This window comes from Acromyrmex echinatior, chromosome 3 (assembly GCF_024713525.1).
Source record: "Acromyrmex echinatior isolate Ae372 chromosome 3, ASM2471352v2, whole genome shotgun sequence".
NCBI lineage: Eukaryota > Metazoa > Arthropoda > Insecta > Hymenoptera > Formicidae > Acromyrmex > Acromyrmex echinatior.
The window spans coordinates 1,812,345-1,829,740 of NC_141854.1; the positions used below are offsets into that span (position 1 = coordinate 1,812,345).

At 33.6% G+C, this 17,396-nt stretch overlaps 1 protein-coding gene and 1 long non-coding RNA gene across 11 annotated transcripts in view; one reads left to right on the forward strand and one right to left on the reverse strand.

Moving 5' to 3' along the window:
* The window catches only part of MESR6 (misexpression suppressor of ras 6), a 697,505-nt gene that overhangs the window by 248,392 nt on the left and 431,717 nt on the right, over nucleotides 1-17,396 (reverse strand). The gene's annotated exons all lie outside the window — the stretch shown is intronic.
* Nucleotides 1-17,396, forward strand: part of LOC105144969 (uncharacterized) — a 57,618-nt gene that overhangs the window by 8,107 nt on the left and 32,115 nt on the right. For 4 of the 10 annotated variants that reach the window (XR_846015.2, XR_846013.2, XR_846012.2 and 1 more), the window contains 3 exons: nucleotides 3,281-3,820; nucleotides 4,395-4,559; nucleotides 8,216-12,065. The exons of 1 other annotated variant lie outside the window; for it this stretch is intronic. This is a non-coding gene — a long non-coding RNA (uncharacterized LOC105144969). Of the gene's footprint in view, nucleotides 1-3,280; nucleotides 3,821-4,394; nucleotides 4,560-8,215; nucleotides 12,066-17,396 lie in introns of those variants that run through there. 5 more of the 10 variants (XR_015544330.1, XR_846016.2, XR_015544331.1 and 2 more) reach the window with 4 other exon arrangements.

The window sequence follows — 17,396 nt, forward strand, 5'->3', positions numbered from 1 at the left end:
AATATAGCTTGTACTAAAAATGCTAAATAATTGTAAGAAAAAAGCTATTCAATTAATATAAAGTAAAAAGTGCTAAATTAATATTCTCCTTTCGATTAAATTAAAATTAAGTCCTCGGTGTTCTAATGGCTTAGGACGCTCGTACGAAATACAAGAAATCCGGATTCAAGTTTTTAACTTCCACGTGTCAAAATGTAAATCAATTTATTTATGTGATTCAAAGTCCATATTATATAACGTACGCGCTTAGTAAATAATAAACTAAATTTTAGTCCAATTTAATATATTTTCTTTAGGAGGGAATTAATAATGTTTTCAGATTGATTTGTGTTGAAAGTTCGAAAGTTATCGGCGCTTAATCTCATCTGAAATAAAATTATTCATTTAAAATAAATATGTATTGTATTATTAGAAACATCTAACTTTGACTGTGATAAACTGGCGTTCTTCTTCGTATTTGATCGATATATTTTCTTGAATTAAATTGTTTAACTTCATTGTTTTAATTAAATTAACAACTTATTGAGTAGTGACAAAACTTATACAAATGATTAAAACTAATTCAAATTGAGTATAATTTATACGTTATGAACTTAGCAGTCTATTTTGAAAGCGACATTGATGAATTTACATTTTCGGTTTTCAGCTACAACCTGTGAGTGCAAAAAGTATTCGTACAGAGAAAATATTTTTTTTGAAAGTAAATATTATCCAGTGAGAAATGAGTCATCGAATTGATGTCGAATCAATATAAATACGATGATTTCAACATCAATTTGACGTCAATTCGACGTTTAATTGACGATCATTTCTTGTTGGATAATTAACAATTTATAAAGAATAAAATATACTGTATGTTTCTTAAAATTATATATGTCAAAAAAATGTGTATTAATTATACAAAATATATCATCTGAAAAATAAACGAAAATTAAAAATTGTATTGTTTGAATGCTCAAAAAGTAAATATTCATACAGACAAGAAATTCAGCTTATAAAATCAGGAATATATGCGAAGCCTAAATAGGAAATATTTTTCGCAATAAATTCATTAAGTTAATTAAATTCATTTAGTCAACATATTATTTATATAATATGATGCTTGATTGTAGCATCAAATTATAAAAAATTGCTTGTCAATTTAATTCACGATTACTAGAGTAGTTTTAATTGCGTTTATAATCCGAAAAAATAATTCGTCACGCATTTCAAAAAGACTACAAATATGGTATATATGCAAGTACATATATAGTATAAATTAGTAATTCAAGATTGAATTATTTAAAGCAATGAACATCTAGCTTCGAACATATAATAGACATTTTAAATTTCTAGTATCAATTGAAATGTACAAGTTATAACAAAAACTGATAGATGTAACCTGATAAGATAAGAATCTGCATTCATATAATGTAATCGATAGCGACGGCTATGACATGTAATTTATTCTTGTACGAAGATTTCCGTGTTTATTTATTATATTATCCGTACTATCATCGTATTAATTAACGTGCGTGTTATTATAAATTTTTTACTCGTCGTCTTTTTATATTTATTTGCCATATTTTTCACGATTTCCGTGTTCTCACTCAGAGAAAAATGTCGTTCAGTAACTATAAATTTATAGTGAAATAACGTCTCAACTATATACACATTATTAAATTCTAATAAGAATACTAGATCGAGTAAACTAAAAGGATATACTAATATTAACCATATAATGAATTACAAATTTAATTTAATATTACTATACAAATTTAATATTACTGTATTTTCTTAGTTCTTAATGTATTTATTGTTATTAAAGCTTTATAATACATAGTTACAAATTTATGTATGCATTTCTTATTTATTTTTGTCTTGCAAGTTCGAAACCAACGCTGCGCCTTTTATTGCAACCGCGCATTGCTCGTGCTGAGCGACTTTAGAGAAAAGGTTTTTAATGTATTCCTTAAAGTTTCCTCAACATTGATTAATTAATTACGTAATATAGAGTGCTTTATTAAAAAAAAGTTTTTGTCTAAACTAAAAAAATGTAATTGTTATCTATTTGCATGAAGCCCTACTCAATGTAGTTGAGTCACTATTTCACTACCAATTAATAGCGCATACAATTTGTTACTATATTTTTACATTATATATTTTAACATTCAGCACTACTTTAGTTTCTATTACTTTGTAAAACTAATTACGGGTACTTCAATTGCAAAAGTTGCCAAATTTATAGTATGCCAGAACTATTTCATTTTCTCTCAGTATTCTTCCTTCATCGACGGTCCAAGCATTCTAACATAAATTATGCCTGTCTGACCTTTAATTTAATTCTCTAATCAATGACTCGACTCTCGCTGAGCCGCGCTAAAACACTATAACACTTTTGTGAACACCTGTAGCGCTTCTAGTTAAGTAAATCTACGATTACCTGTTATTAACAGGTTGCGCGAATAAAGTAGATACAATATAGACAACATTGTCTTGCTCTGTGGCATAATTAACTCACGGTATTAATTAACGGCGATGGTACGCCATCGCGGCTTATCCTTGTCCATCCAGTCGCACTAGCAGGCTAATTCTTACGTGTCTTTCGTTTTTACATGACTCGTGTCACGAAGATGTGTGTAACAATTATACACCTGCGTTTGCATTGTACTTCTTATCTTGATAATTTCATTGTTTTCCACGATTATCATCAAATATGATTTTGGAACAACAAATTAAATGTGACGATTAAAATAATTTCCGTTATGTCGCGAAAAAAATTAATATATTTATCTATTAACATATCTTTTATTAATGTGTAATTACTTTAAATTGGATGTTGATTTCAAATAACCAAGTTTTTATTTTAGTTTATATAAAAAATTATTTTAACTGATATAGATTACGTATTATATATATATATATTTTTTTTTTCTAGAACGACATTAAAAATAAAATTTAATATAAGAAAATTCAATGAGTTTGTTACTTATATAATTTTTATCTAGCATTTTTAATCTATAATACATATTTTGATTCTAATGTTGAGATAATTAACAAAAGTGAGAAACCATACAAATTATAACTGACACACCAATCTTTGAAAAATATATTTAATTAGCAGTAACGAATCAACATTCTTTACAGAAATTCATGTTTCTTTTAGCCAAATATTGACTGTAATATTTTTCTTATGAGCGTATGATAGTAAAAGTATCCGATATTTGTCGGCGCAAGAGAGGAGGAACTCAATAGTATAATATATAAGATTTTAAAGTATTACGAAAAACTCTGACCGCAGGCCACATACCAACAGTTGGCAAAACACGCCTCGAGAAAGAGACAGAAAGAAAAAAAAAAGAGAGAACAGAAATAGAGAGAGAGAGAGAGAGAGAAAGAGAGAAGAGAGATAGAGCAAGAGGTCAGTGTGGAGTGCGTGTGAGAAGAGAAGAGAAGAGGAGAGAAAAGAGAGCAAAAGAGAGCTCGATCGCAGGCTGCAGATGCTGGCGATAGCGCGTATAAAAGATGTATCTACATTTAGTTCGGACAGGCACCACTTTATTCGCTCGCCGAGCGCTAACAAGTGTTTTCCATCGGCTGAAGCGGTGCTTTAAAGATCCGCCGAGTGCAACCGGTCTGCCACGAAGTCGCGCTACTTGCTGGTAGCTCGTTTGGAATTGCGGTAAATCTCGCCGCGCGCGAACAACGCGCAACTGTCAATCGGCGAAAGCCAAGTTTTGATTTACTTCACGCGCACATCGTCGTACATCCGTTGGCGTGAGCAACCGGATGTTCTCCATGACTGGTGTGCTTTTTCATCCACGCCATCGTATACGATCCGGTAATGTAGTATTCGCTCTGCATATCACTATCTTTAAAATATCTAGGAAGACTTCAATAATAAGTGATAAAAAGTTTCCTGTTACAATTCAATTTTATATTCGTATTCGCTGATAATATTAAATGGTAGCTATTTCAGTTATTTTGTATAAATCAAATGTGCAATATGTGTTTCACAAATAGCTCTATATATTTTCTAAAATAAACTGCTTACTATAATAATTTCCAAAAATATTTACTTAAAATTAATTTAATCTCGTCTATTGAGTAACATATTATTTACTAGATATTAAATGATTATACAACTATAACACAAAATTTGAATCTATGTTGAATCTATTGAAACCATTTAATGATGAATATTGAATTACATGTCGCATTTATGTATATTTGTACTAAATGAAATTCTAATGATTAGAATTATGTATCAAATATCCTGCTTTGTATCAAATGCAGTATCAAATGCCTTAACTTTATTCGTTTCGTATGGTTTTTGAATTAAATAATAAAAACAGTATAATGAAATAATGAAATCAAGGACTATAGAAATATAGATAGTATTTTATCTTTTACAGATGTTGAAATGCTAGAAATGTTCAACCTCACGAAGTCGAGAACTTCTGGCTTTGATGGAGGTTACAACATCGAACTTGGAGTTCTCGAGAATCACGATTCGGTGACGTGTGGCTATCCTCGGATACCACCGTGAACGAGTGCATATAAACGTAAAGTTTACCGTGGTAGGTCAATACATGTTGACTTAAGGATAGAAACGAACATTTATCCGCGGAAGTAGGCAACTACTTCTAACGGATAAAGTTGACCAGAGAAGTACAGTTGCAATAATCTTTCGGTTCATTGAACTTTTTCAGAAATGCACGCCTATTTCTAGCATCTGCCGTGTATTTACTATAACAGATTTATGAGTAAAACTATGGAAAAAATAAGATAGAATTACCAATATAATAGTTTAATATTAATATCATCATTTTTATCGTTTCATCATTTTTATTTCGTTAAAGTAATGACACGCTGTTTTTAATTGAACTTTAAAGATGATGATCTCGTTTGAGAACAATATATCCTATCCCTTCCCTTTCTCATGCATATTTAGAATAGAATAAATGTAACAAAGGATTTTATGTATCGCTATATATTTTGATAAGTGTGTATCCTCAGCTTCATATCTTTCGGGATATCGTTTCTCTTGTTGGAAAGTAGACACGACTTGGTAACATATGTTTAGTTTGCTACATCGTGATAATTCTGCACATGAGCATACCGAGCTAAAATACAATATATGACCGTAGAATCGGGGTGTGCTGGATTAAGGCAAGAACGAATCCGTGGAAGTGGTCTACCGCTTCCTGATAGCCCCGATAGTGCTTAATCGGTGGCTTTGTGAGAAGGTCTCGAGCGGTACAACAATTCGAGAGTAATTCTTCGGATCGTAAACAATCCCTTTTACCCTTTTCCTTGGCTGAGTCGATACTTTGAAGAATCTAGCTCGTTGAATCTCTCTGTGAGAAGTTCGATAACACTTGTGCAAATTGAAAGCGCGCTTTGGTACGACAAGTCAAATAAAATCGTCGCGCGACTTTGATATACCATATTTTCTCATATCGTAATAATTTTTAATTATATTACTCTTTGCATAAGTAGCCGTATATATTGCTTGACACATTGCACGTTGCAACGCATTGCACTTTTGAAATATACAGCGTACGAGATGGTTTCGTAATGAAATATTAACATCACGTACTTTAAAAAACATTGTTTATGTTGTTAATAAAATATTTCATCCTATTTAATTAAAAGATAAAAATGTATTGTACAAGAGAGATTACGCAAGACGCTTGAAATACTTGCTATTTGTAGGTACCAAAAGTATATATGAATGTTTATAATATTATTACATAATTTGAAATGTGCAATAGATTCGTATTAAAAAAATGGTTATGATCAGTTCATTATATATGTATATTGCCTTTACTTCAAAAGAAACATACATCACTCAAAAATTAAGTTTCCCAGAAAAGGAGAAAAATCAATTTTTAACCTGACAGAAAATTATAAATAATAAAATAATAGATTCTTAATATGATCAAATGTCAAACTCTTTAAAAAAATCATCCTTTTTTTGAGTTGTGACAATTTTCTTAAAACTATCTTTCTGTTTTAGTTATAACGTTTTAACGTTTTTTTTTCATGAAGTTACAATAATTCATTTTTGACAATTAATAGGATAATGTATACCTAATTCATTCATTGTAACAACTTGAAACATTTTTAAATTGTGTCACTTTTAAAGTAAGGAAGCCATATGTTACATATATTTAAGATTACACACACACACACACACACACACACACAAATATATAAAGTATAAAGATTAGAATCGGCTTTGTAAATACAATCTCAAGTCAGCCATAAAAATCTATATAAATAAATGCCGGACGCACACAAATAGGAATTAACTTAGTGTCTCCACGAGTACGGAAAGTTTTGCAACAAGTGGTATCGTAAATACAATGACCGTGTTTACGATGTCGCTGCCTCTATAACTCTGTCGCCGAATGGCTTACGCGCTGCGATCTCTTATTCCGCATTCATTCCAGTTTAATTTACGGTACGCCAGAGAGCCAAATCGCTGCGTGAATTATTTTTCGCGCCGATCGCAACCAACAATTTCCAACGAGAAAGAGAGAAAGAGAGAAAGTGAGAAAAGGAGAAAGAAAGAGAACTGCTCGATACGCCCTCTACGATCGGTCTCCGATGCATAAGTGATACTTATTACTAGCAAAAGGGGCAGGTCCCGTCATTTCTTCGATAACGAGTACCAACTTGAAGTCTTTACGGTGTCACACGGTCTTTAATGTCGTGGCATCACATCGGCAAGACGTGAATCGAGATAGCGCGACCGGTGTTTAATTAATGATAATAGCTTCGCCTAACAAGAACTTCGCCCGACGTTTTCTTTTCATTGTCTTTTCGTGATGCGACTCAACGTCGTTCAACGTTCTCTTCTCGCGTTTCTCCGTACCGGTACGCCCGCTATGGTTATGTTTCTCCTCGCGTACCTTATCCTTGTTCTGAGTAAGGGTCAAATCGACTTGTGGGCCGATCGCATCGCGGAACGTTCCGGTTGCTAGCAAACCTAACTGATCCCGATACCGCGCTACCGTGACTTATACCAGCGATATAGAGTTGTTCCTTGAATTTTTACCACGGGCTTCCTTTGTTGCAGTCTCAGTGGAATGTCGTTACCCGAGCTCGTGAGTCCGCGCGTGAATGATGCTGAACTTCTTATTATGCCGCTTCAAGCATCATAGCATGCTTCGTAAAGTAGTTACAAATCGGCATGATTTCATTCATATGCATAAAAAAAATGGAAAGACATTGTGCGTCCGTTTATTTTTTTAATTATTTGCTATCTGCTTTTAATTTATTGCTCTCTGATTCATATGTGTGCTCAGAGAGATAATATTAAAAAGCAATGCTTTATTTTTAGTCATTAAATTTGTTTATTAATTTGTATGATCGTCTCACTAAACAAGCCCTTATTCTAATACTTTTTCTATTTATGTCTAGTAATACAACTAATATTATAATATTAATTTGTTTATATTTTTGTTAAAATAAAAAATAGTTTTTAGTTGTGGCTTCAAGACTAAATCAAATATAAGTGAAAAGTAACACGTCTATCTGAGCTTTCGAGATTGTTGGTGCATAAATAATGTACTTGTAAGTTGCAATTAACTTTGTTGAGAAGTACATTCCAATTGTTTGCAAATTATACATTTTTCATCGCCTTATAAATACATTATTTACACTCCAATAATCGCGAAGGTCATATCTAGGCTAATATTAAATTTGTGGTTACATTAATATAATTTAATTCAAATTTTCTTTTTATACATTAGAATCCGCTATTCGTTATCTCTCACAATGAGTTCTCATGACATTTGACTGTAAATTGAAATACAGGAAATACCATATTTACTAAAGAATGCGTGGCAAATAAGACACTTAAAGAATGACCTTCGTCTGAGAAACGTGTCAGATCCGACGCATTCCTGGTGCGCGATCGGACCGTAGGAAAAAAAAAGTTTCAACCGCTGCGCCGTGGAATTAAAAAAGCAACATTCTAGACATATATCGGAGTGCCTCCCCCGTGTATTTCACTTTAACGGTGCGGGCTTCGTTAGAAGAGTCTCGCAGCTCTCGCCGAGTCCCACATTGTGGTCGACCAGTTCTCTAAGACTGGCCAATGTTGCAACTGCAAGGAACGCGGACCGCATGTGCACGCTAGTAACATAACGCGGCGCAACGTCGTACTCTCTCGTACTCTCTCGTAGATACGGTGGTGCTAATTGCAATTTATGTCTCATTGCAGTCGTCGTCGGTGCGCCGCGACAAAGGGAGTTGTGCCGCAGGCGGACGTTTCTACGTTTTAAAGCGTTTCAAGAGGGAACCGTGTCACCATCATTCGCAACAGAAAACACCACAGTTGCATCACGCTTCTCTCGTCGACGTCTTCGCGAATCGTACCTCTTTTATCAATCTGCGAGAGTTCAAAGTGCAGACATCGCTAACGACATAAAACACGTAATTAATATTTTTTTAAACATATATATATATATATAATTACACTTGTATTATATTATAAAAATGTCAATAAATTATCTCAAAGTAATAAAAAGTAATTTATTCGTTTGAAAATATTTTCTTAATTTATCACAGTGATATGTTAAAAATCATAGGAGTACCTAAATCAAGTACATAAATTTTGAGTACAAACAAAATATCTTTTTAGAGCATATTTAAAAAAATAATTTCTTAATTTCGTCAAATATAAATATTAATACAATAATTCGACTTGAAAATTGAATCGCGAAATTAAACGAATCGCAATGTTTTATTTTCTTGTCTTTTATCTGCCGCTTAATTCGCGATAATCTCTTAATTTTCAATTATTCATGCTTTGATATTGAAACAAATGACATCCTTGTTGTTCTCAAGTATCCTAACGGAGAGAAAGCGTGTAATGCTTGGGAGTATCTTGTGCAACACTCCGTGCATATACTAGCTAAAAAAAAAAATCTCTAAATTATACCATTATTTTCCTACCACCTACTACTCGAGTACCGTTATTCGGTACAAGATTGCCGTCATTGCGGAGTAACAGTAACGCCCGGTGCCTCCTTGAAAAATGCTTAATCGCTCGACAGTCGTGATTCGGAAAGGTGAGCAGAGGCGTGAACAAGGTGCAGGCACCGATCGTTTAAAATTCAATGATACTTCGGCACGCTATCGACATGCACGCTTCATATCGCGCCTCTAATCGACTTGTTCTATTCCTCTTCAACTCATAGACGTACGATACGCTGCACAATACGCTGCACAATAGCATGAAAACACGTATATAAATCGCGTATTATGTGTCATATTTTACATACTCGCCGATAAATAGGTATAGTAAATACGTTTCGCGCTACCCTTTCCTTTAGACTTTCCTTTCGCTCACTGTTACAATTGTTACTGATAAATGACACTTCGCCGCATTGCGTCAATGTCATTTCTCGTGATCAATTGACATTGTAACTTTCTCAAGATACAAAGAAAAAAAAATTTTTTTTTTAATATCATTTTCTTCTTTAACAAATAAAATTTTATAATTATTGATAAAAAATAAAAGAATGTACTGCTATATTATTATATATAGTATGCATTAATTAAAAAAAAATTTATATTTTATAAATTTTTATTATGCATGTTTTATGAAATACTATAAGTATTGTCAACGTTTAAATATATGTTGACTTTTTTTTTGTTAATAACCAATGTAAGTTATTCTGTAAGTTATCACCGGAAAAAAAAACGATATCATTAATTTTATTATGTCATATATAACAAATATTTTGCCAAATCAAAAATATATGTGTCCTTTTAAGAAGAGTAATATAAATAGATAAAATGAAACGCTATTTAATTTTATCAATAAATAAAGTCTCGCCTTTTCGTAATACAAATCCGATCGTAGACTTCTTATTAAATTCGCGGCGAATTGAATTTTCCCGTTAGCCTCGTGTTTCTCGTAGGCGCCGTAGAAAACTTCGTCCTCTATAAAGCCCTTGAGTTTTCCTCCGCAAAAGAAAGTTCGACAACGTCTCGCTTCAGCGCTGAACTTGGTAATAAAATAATTATTTTCAAACGACCTCAAACTTCGATCACCATGACCTATTCTTTCTTCAAATTCGATGATATTATCAAATATAAAGGTAAAAATATGTATGCAATAATTCTTTAAAATCATAACAACAGGACGTAATCGTATAAAAAGGTAGAATTTAAATAGATTCAAAAATTTCTACTGTGAGTTATTATTATGTTATTTGTTATTTTGTATTTGTTTTATTTCCCATCCACTCTCTTACCATTTATAGTATTTTCGGGATATTTAAATTTTGGCAAATATAAATAAAGTATATTTTATGCCACAATTTAAATTATCAAATACAACAAAAAGAAAAGGTAAAACTCTCCTCTTTTTAAACAAGTGTGATACATTAATGACGTAACATTTTTATCAATATCGGGGAAACGTATCTTTAGAGAGTACTATGAAATTTTCACTTTTGGCATCCGTCCAGAGGCTGGATCGGTCGAGAAGAGCCGCACGTGTACGCAGGCATGCATGGCGCAGCTGGTTTGTACGCAAGCTTGCACTGTAGTCAGAGCATATTTATGGATTAGCATACAATGGTGGTGTTTATTAAAGATTCCTCGAAGGTTTCCACCTTTGACGCCGCCTCCGCGCTTCTTCACCGTTCTTGAGAAGCATGATGCCCTCCTCTCGGAAGCTTTGCGTGTCTTCTCGAAACAATCTGATCACGAGAGTAATTTACATTTGATTTAGGTTATTCAGTTCACTTTGATCTCATTATCACGCGCAAAAATATATTTTCAAGTTACAATACATCGTTATTTAATCTACATATTTTTTTCTACCGTTGTTTACATATATGAGTCATAACTATTGCTAAAAATATTCCAATAATATGCAAAATAAATTTGCACACATTAATTTCATAAATGCAGATACATTAACAGTTAATGATGCAGCACGAATTGCATAGTACGAATTATAATGTTGAAAGTCTTCATTTTTTAGTATGAGAATAAACAGCTTTTATTGGATGTTCCTTAAATTTGAATTGCATTTTTGTATTATTTTTTTCCGCATAGTACTTAATTCAAACTGTTAACTCGCAATCTCTCTAATTTCATTGCAAATAGAAAGAATACCATCCACTGGAATGCAAGAGAAAAAATGTTTTTATAGCAAAGTTGACAGCTTCGCTAGACCGAGAATCCGTTATGCATTATTCGACTCGTAGTTTTCCTCGAATCGACACTTAGCCCGAAGAACGGCATAAAGAAAGCCGACTTCATCGGAAACGGCCTGTAAGAAGGTACGGTACAATGTTCCGAGACGAGATCCTGAAGAAAAGGGAACCTATCGGGCCAACCAGCCGTCTCAAATGCTCGTTTTGGTCAGCGGAGGTTCATTCTCATGCAACTTTAGCCACGAGACTTACTTGGAAGCGTGTTGTACGTGTGACCATGTTCTACTAGAAGTAGAAGTTCTCACACAAAGCAAAGGCAACACTGAACACAACTCCTTTCGTCCCTTCTCAGCACGATCCTGTCTTTATTTAATTTTCTTTTTACGATGCTACAATATCCAATTGAAATCAGCTTTTTTTTCATGATATTAAAGAAAAGGAAAATAATTTACTTGCGTGTAACATAATTGTAAGTATAAAGAAGTTATCGTTAGATAATTATTAGCATGATTTTGATTGGGATAACATTAAAATTTTAGATACAGAACAATCATTGATGAAACGAAGAATTTCAGAAATGATACACATTAAAAACCAAATAAGTGGGATCAATAAACAAAGTGATACTGAAGGTTTGCCTGATGTTTATCTTCCTCTTCTAAAGAAAGATTTCTCTCGCACTTAATAAATAATTCTAGAACTTTCTAAACTATTTGACTCATGGATATAAATAGCGGAAAAATATGTGATACGACCAATAACAACACATAGTGTCACGACAAATTTCTATCTGTCTGAAATGAGTATACTTGTAATTCATCGATTATTTTGCTGTAAAACAGGTAATGTTTCCTTTGTTTTATACTCCGTTTTAAAAGATATTAATAATAAAATAAATTATTGTAAATTAGAATCTGGAAATTCTCGTTCTACACTTTTTACTACATGACTTCTGACGTTCTAACATTATTATATGACGCAGCGTCGCTTTGATGCAAACACAATCTTTACAATTATAACACACGAGGGTTGAATTTGATTCCAACTTAATGTAACTCTGCGTCTTAAGAATATTATTAATTTTACTGAAGATGGCCAGATTGTGGCCGAAACGTTTAATGTTTTTATTGTAATTCGTAATGCAAGAATAATTAAATATCACTAACTACATCTTGTGCTGTGGTTCTTTATGCTCTTTCTTTTCATATTTTTATAATTATTAGTGTTATGTAAGCAGAAATATCCTATATACATACATATATCTAATAGCAAAATAGCAAAAATTTCCATAAGAAAAATCTGTAAATTTTTATATGACTTTCAATTGATTTTCTGGCCTCCTATAAAAAAAAATTCATTATTTTACATCGTCAATTTTCGGAGCTTTCCCTTCTTTACTTCTTAACCACCAATCATTATTTCTTAAACTATGACGCGTCGTAAATTCATTGCTGACAGCAAAAGCTATCTCTTGGATATAGTATACATCATATATAGCTTACATAACGTTTCTATGAAGCATATATTTATAGCTAAGCAGTATATAGAACTAGCTGCTAGATATTACGAACTAATTATAAACTTATGGTACTACATCGTAACTTTCTATCCTCTTATTTGCTATCAAACAGCAATTATCAAAATTTTATCTTTGTTATTATTGTTTATTTTAACATTTTCTATAAAATCTTTCGAATAAGTCGGATTCTTTCCATTTCGAGTTATTTAGTTTCCAAGTCCTTAAGAAGACTGAGAGAGCACAGGATATAATTAATGGTACAAAATCAAAGTTTTCAATAAGAAGATAAGCGAGTCTGTATAAGAAGCGATCAAACGATCATCTGCTCGGCTAATAAGGACTGAGATTTTCTTCCACGCGCGGTCTACGCCTCTTTCTCATGACATTAGGGTCGCCCGGGAACCATAAGAGCGACGCCAAAGTGGGACGTTGATAGATAGTTCCTCGACATTCGTGTTCCGCGTCGACCACGGTCGGACGTAGAGCGCCGCGATCACCCATTAATTATTACATAAATACGTATAGATTAATAATTATACGCATTAATAACGGCTTTCATGGGTACAAGAGGACGCATAGGTAGCCGCATGACGCCGACGACTCTACTACGTGGTGAATGTCGCTATAACGGGTGTTCTAAATGTCAGCCACGCTTCACGACGAAATTACGTGCCGAGCACTTTTTCCAACTTTCAAAACCGCTCGATGCCCGTACAAGGCGCTTTTAAGGTCATCGGGGCAATTATATCGGCCGGTAATCACAAGCGCGCTAGGCAACGGCCATTAAGCCCGATGCGCATCGGTGTTCTCGTTAATAAGTACACGATCTAATTACTCGCGGATGATAACCGTCGACACAGCAATTCCTAAGGCGTGATTAATACGTGTGTTTACGGAAATGAAAATTTCATCGAATATAACACTACATCGGCACCATTACTGAGATCCGTTTTTTTTCCCCTTCACTTTACATTCGAGAAGATACAAGTAAACAAGATGCAAGGACACACCATTCCTCGGATGGATGAAAAAATACAGCTTCATCTTTTTTAAAAAAATTATTATCACAATCGGAATGCAGGTACAAAAGGAAAATACAATATACGAGACAATTAATCCTCTCAATTGTCGAGAGAGAGAGAGAGAGAGTCTCACTGAATTTTACTATTATAAAAAAATGACAAACTGAATAAAATATGACGAAGTGTGTAAAACACAAATCATAAGTTCACGCAAGTCACGTATCTTCGTTTTTGTAAAAATTTCCATGATGCTTCTTCCATGATGTTGCAATTCGTGCAAACAAGCACTTTTCTCAGTTATTCCTTCGTTTTTCTCAGCATAGCAATAAAAATTCCGGTTCTCGGCGAAACTACAGTCGTTTTAAGGCACACCTCGCTCGCGCTCGTCATGGGCCTTAAGACGGCAAGCCAACGCATAGATGGAATGCAGAAGCGAAATTAGTATCGCTGTCGTCACAAGAGAGCTCGTCACTTACAAACTGATGCTTTTCTTTATTATTTTTATTCCTTTAGTTTATACCATCCACGAGACAATGTCAGCAATCAGATGCAATCATCTAAGAAAAAATGATTTAAAAGACGATCTAAAAGAAATTAAATTTCTACAGTTTTCAATCTTTTAAAATAGATTTTTCTTTCATTTTTCATAATAAATAACGCATTACTTAAAACTGAAATTTTATTTTAGATTATCATTGCATAAAACGTTATATGTTTTATACAAAATTTCACAATACCTATGTTACTCTATTTGCGTTACATTTCTTATTTTTTTCTCTATATTCATCATATTTTAATTATATATATGATCATTTCTTCGCTAAATGAAATTTGAAAAACCACAGATTTTTAGAAACGTCTACATTTCTATAATCTTGAATATCACGGATGTACAAACTGATAAGAACTGTTCCTGAATATTTTCAGCTAGTAAAAAGTCTTATAATTCGGGAGAAACATCAAATAAAGAAGAAGGCATAAAACGAAGTAATTTAAATAGCGTTTAGGGTTAATAAGGTAAATGTATAGCCGTCTTTTACAGCCTCCAGTACTTAAATGAAAGCTATTGACGCTCGATCCAAGTTACAAAACCCATCGTAGAAGTCCTCGTTGTATTGCGTGAGTTCCAGAAGCGCAAAACGCATTTGTCGATTTGCACCGAGGATGTGTCAATATTGACGTTGCTCTTCAGGAACATGTTCTCCACGGGCGGCTTGTGTCTCCTCGAGTCCTGAAGGACCACCGACGGTGCGAACGAGACGGTGCGAGGCAAGCAGAAGAAAGAAAGAGAGCGAGAATAAGACGGCAAGGAAGAGTGAGAGAGAAAGAGAAAGAAAGAGGAAAACAAGAAACAAAGAAAAAAGAAAGAAAGGGAGAGAGGGGGGAGGGGGAGAAAGAGAAAAAGAGAGAAAGAGGGGAGGGGGAAGAGGGCACTCATTTCTCCGCGTGTCCACGTTGCGAGGATCACAAGCGCGCTATTAAAGTGCAGAACAAACAAGAGGACTCCTCAACGACATGGCAAGAGGACACGCGACGTTACGCGTCTTCATGGGCGCGTGCACGCTAAACGATTCCTTTGAGAATACGAGATTTCGCGACCGCACTGTGTTACGTCAATTCATCATTCGATTGTTTGTATCGCCGTAGGCGAATAGCTGATGACAGCAAACCTTTCCATCAAGACCTTTGATCAGAAACGCACAAATAATCAACGTTTATTCGAACCACAGCGAGCTCTGCGTTCTTTTTATAATCCTTTTGTATTATGTTTCTTCCAAATGTTAAGCTTTTTTGTTAAATATTATTAATAATTAATATTATTGTATTATAATGCCCTGTTTAAAATCCTGTACCTATCTTATACTCTCCAATTTTGTTTGAATGACGTCTCTAAAGAGACGTATCAACAAATCTATAAATTTGTGAAGCCAATAAACATTATCCATTTTAAAAAGGAAAAGCAGTTATTTAGGCAGTCTGGGTCTTTTTTGTCCAGTCCTAATTTTTTTAGTATTCTAGGCTTTCAAGAAGAAATTTAGAAAAATTCAGAATTACTTTTCAACATCTCTGTTCAACATTGCCAAGTATGTATAATAGTTACTTAACTTTTAAATGTTACAACCTTTATTTAATAAAAATTAAAATTTGTGCCACGAAATGTGAGAGTGAAATTTTGCCTGGATAAAAAAGGAGTCTAGTGTATCTACGGATTAATACTAGTATTTCTCTCATAGGCTCATAATCAGTTCAATTATATTGATTAATATAAATTTTGGCATTTAAAACAGCCATCAAAAATACACATCCGCTCTTTTCGACGTTAAAAGTATTTTAAGATCGTGCGAAATACGCATTTTATTTGGATTAATGGTGATGGTTTATTTACTCGATGTACGGAGCTCCTAAAGTTTTCAGCATCAGTTAACTCCCCGCGGCGCTGGCGCATATTTTTCTGATTTTTATCACAAAATCGGCAGTCCACGATCTTGCGAGTACGTTAGCGTCGCGTCGTCACGGCGTACCCGGGGCCACGGAGAGAAATTTCTCTGCGTCGTTGCCCATTATCGTATCGGGTATCGACCGCACGCCGCAATTTCTGCTCACCGGGTCACGTTCAGCCGCGAAATCGGTATGCGGAAGAGAAAATATCGATGATTATCGCGACGCGGACGGTCACCATAGGTGCCCCGACGACGCGAAACTAAGCTCAACGCAGGACATAACGGTGTGGATCGGGAAATCCATCCCTTCCTTCCCCTTTGAACACCCTGTGAAGAGACGACGCCGCAGGAGACTCGATAACTTTAACAGACAACTAAATCCATACTCCAACTAAGTCCGTCGTGCGCGATTAATATCTGCCGGAAAGTTTTACGCGCTTTTCTAGCGAGCCCTCGGGACAAGAAATTAACCCGAAATGCCGTAGGTCAAGTCATTTAATGACTTTATAATTGAATGTTGTAAATATTGTGAAATTATCGAGATTTTATCTATACGATTGCTAACGCAGATTTTGCGTTTTTCGTTGTAAATGCTTCACTAGGAAAAATGTTTTGTTCTATAAACTAAAATTTTATAACAAAAATTTTTGATTAAAACGTACATCGAACAAAATAGTAATTTTATGCGAATTAAATTGTTTAGTTAGTTGGTACAAACAAATATTTTTGTTATTTACAAAGCAGAGAAATTATTTTGTAAAAACAACCAAATGAGATAAATTTCATCATTTAAATAAATATTTCTAAGATAATAATGTAAATATTTCAGTAAATATTTCTGAGATAAATTCATTTAAATAATACGTATCTATCAGTTCGATCATAATTTTGATTGAAAATGGCGCTCTCGTATTTAGGTGATACAAACTCATGGTCTTGACTCTAATCTTAAATTATTAACTAAATGCTTTGTTATATAAACAAAATATTTGCTTGCTATTCAAAAATGCCTCAACTAAATAGTTTTGCTGAAAGCATTAAATTTTCTTCCTAGTGTTATCGCTATAACTTTTAGTACATAACATTGCGTCGACACCGATGTGCATATATACATATATATATATATATAATCAAACATATTCAAAGATTTGTGCAATGTCCAAAATGTTGTAATGTTTAATATTACGGAATATGCAAATTTATTATTGTACAATCGAATAAATATAGTTCATTCAATGCCAATTAT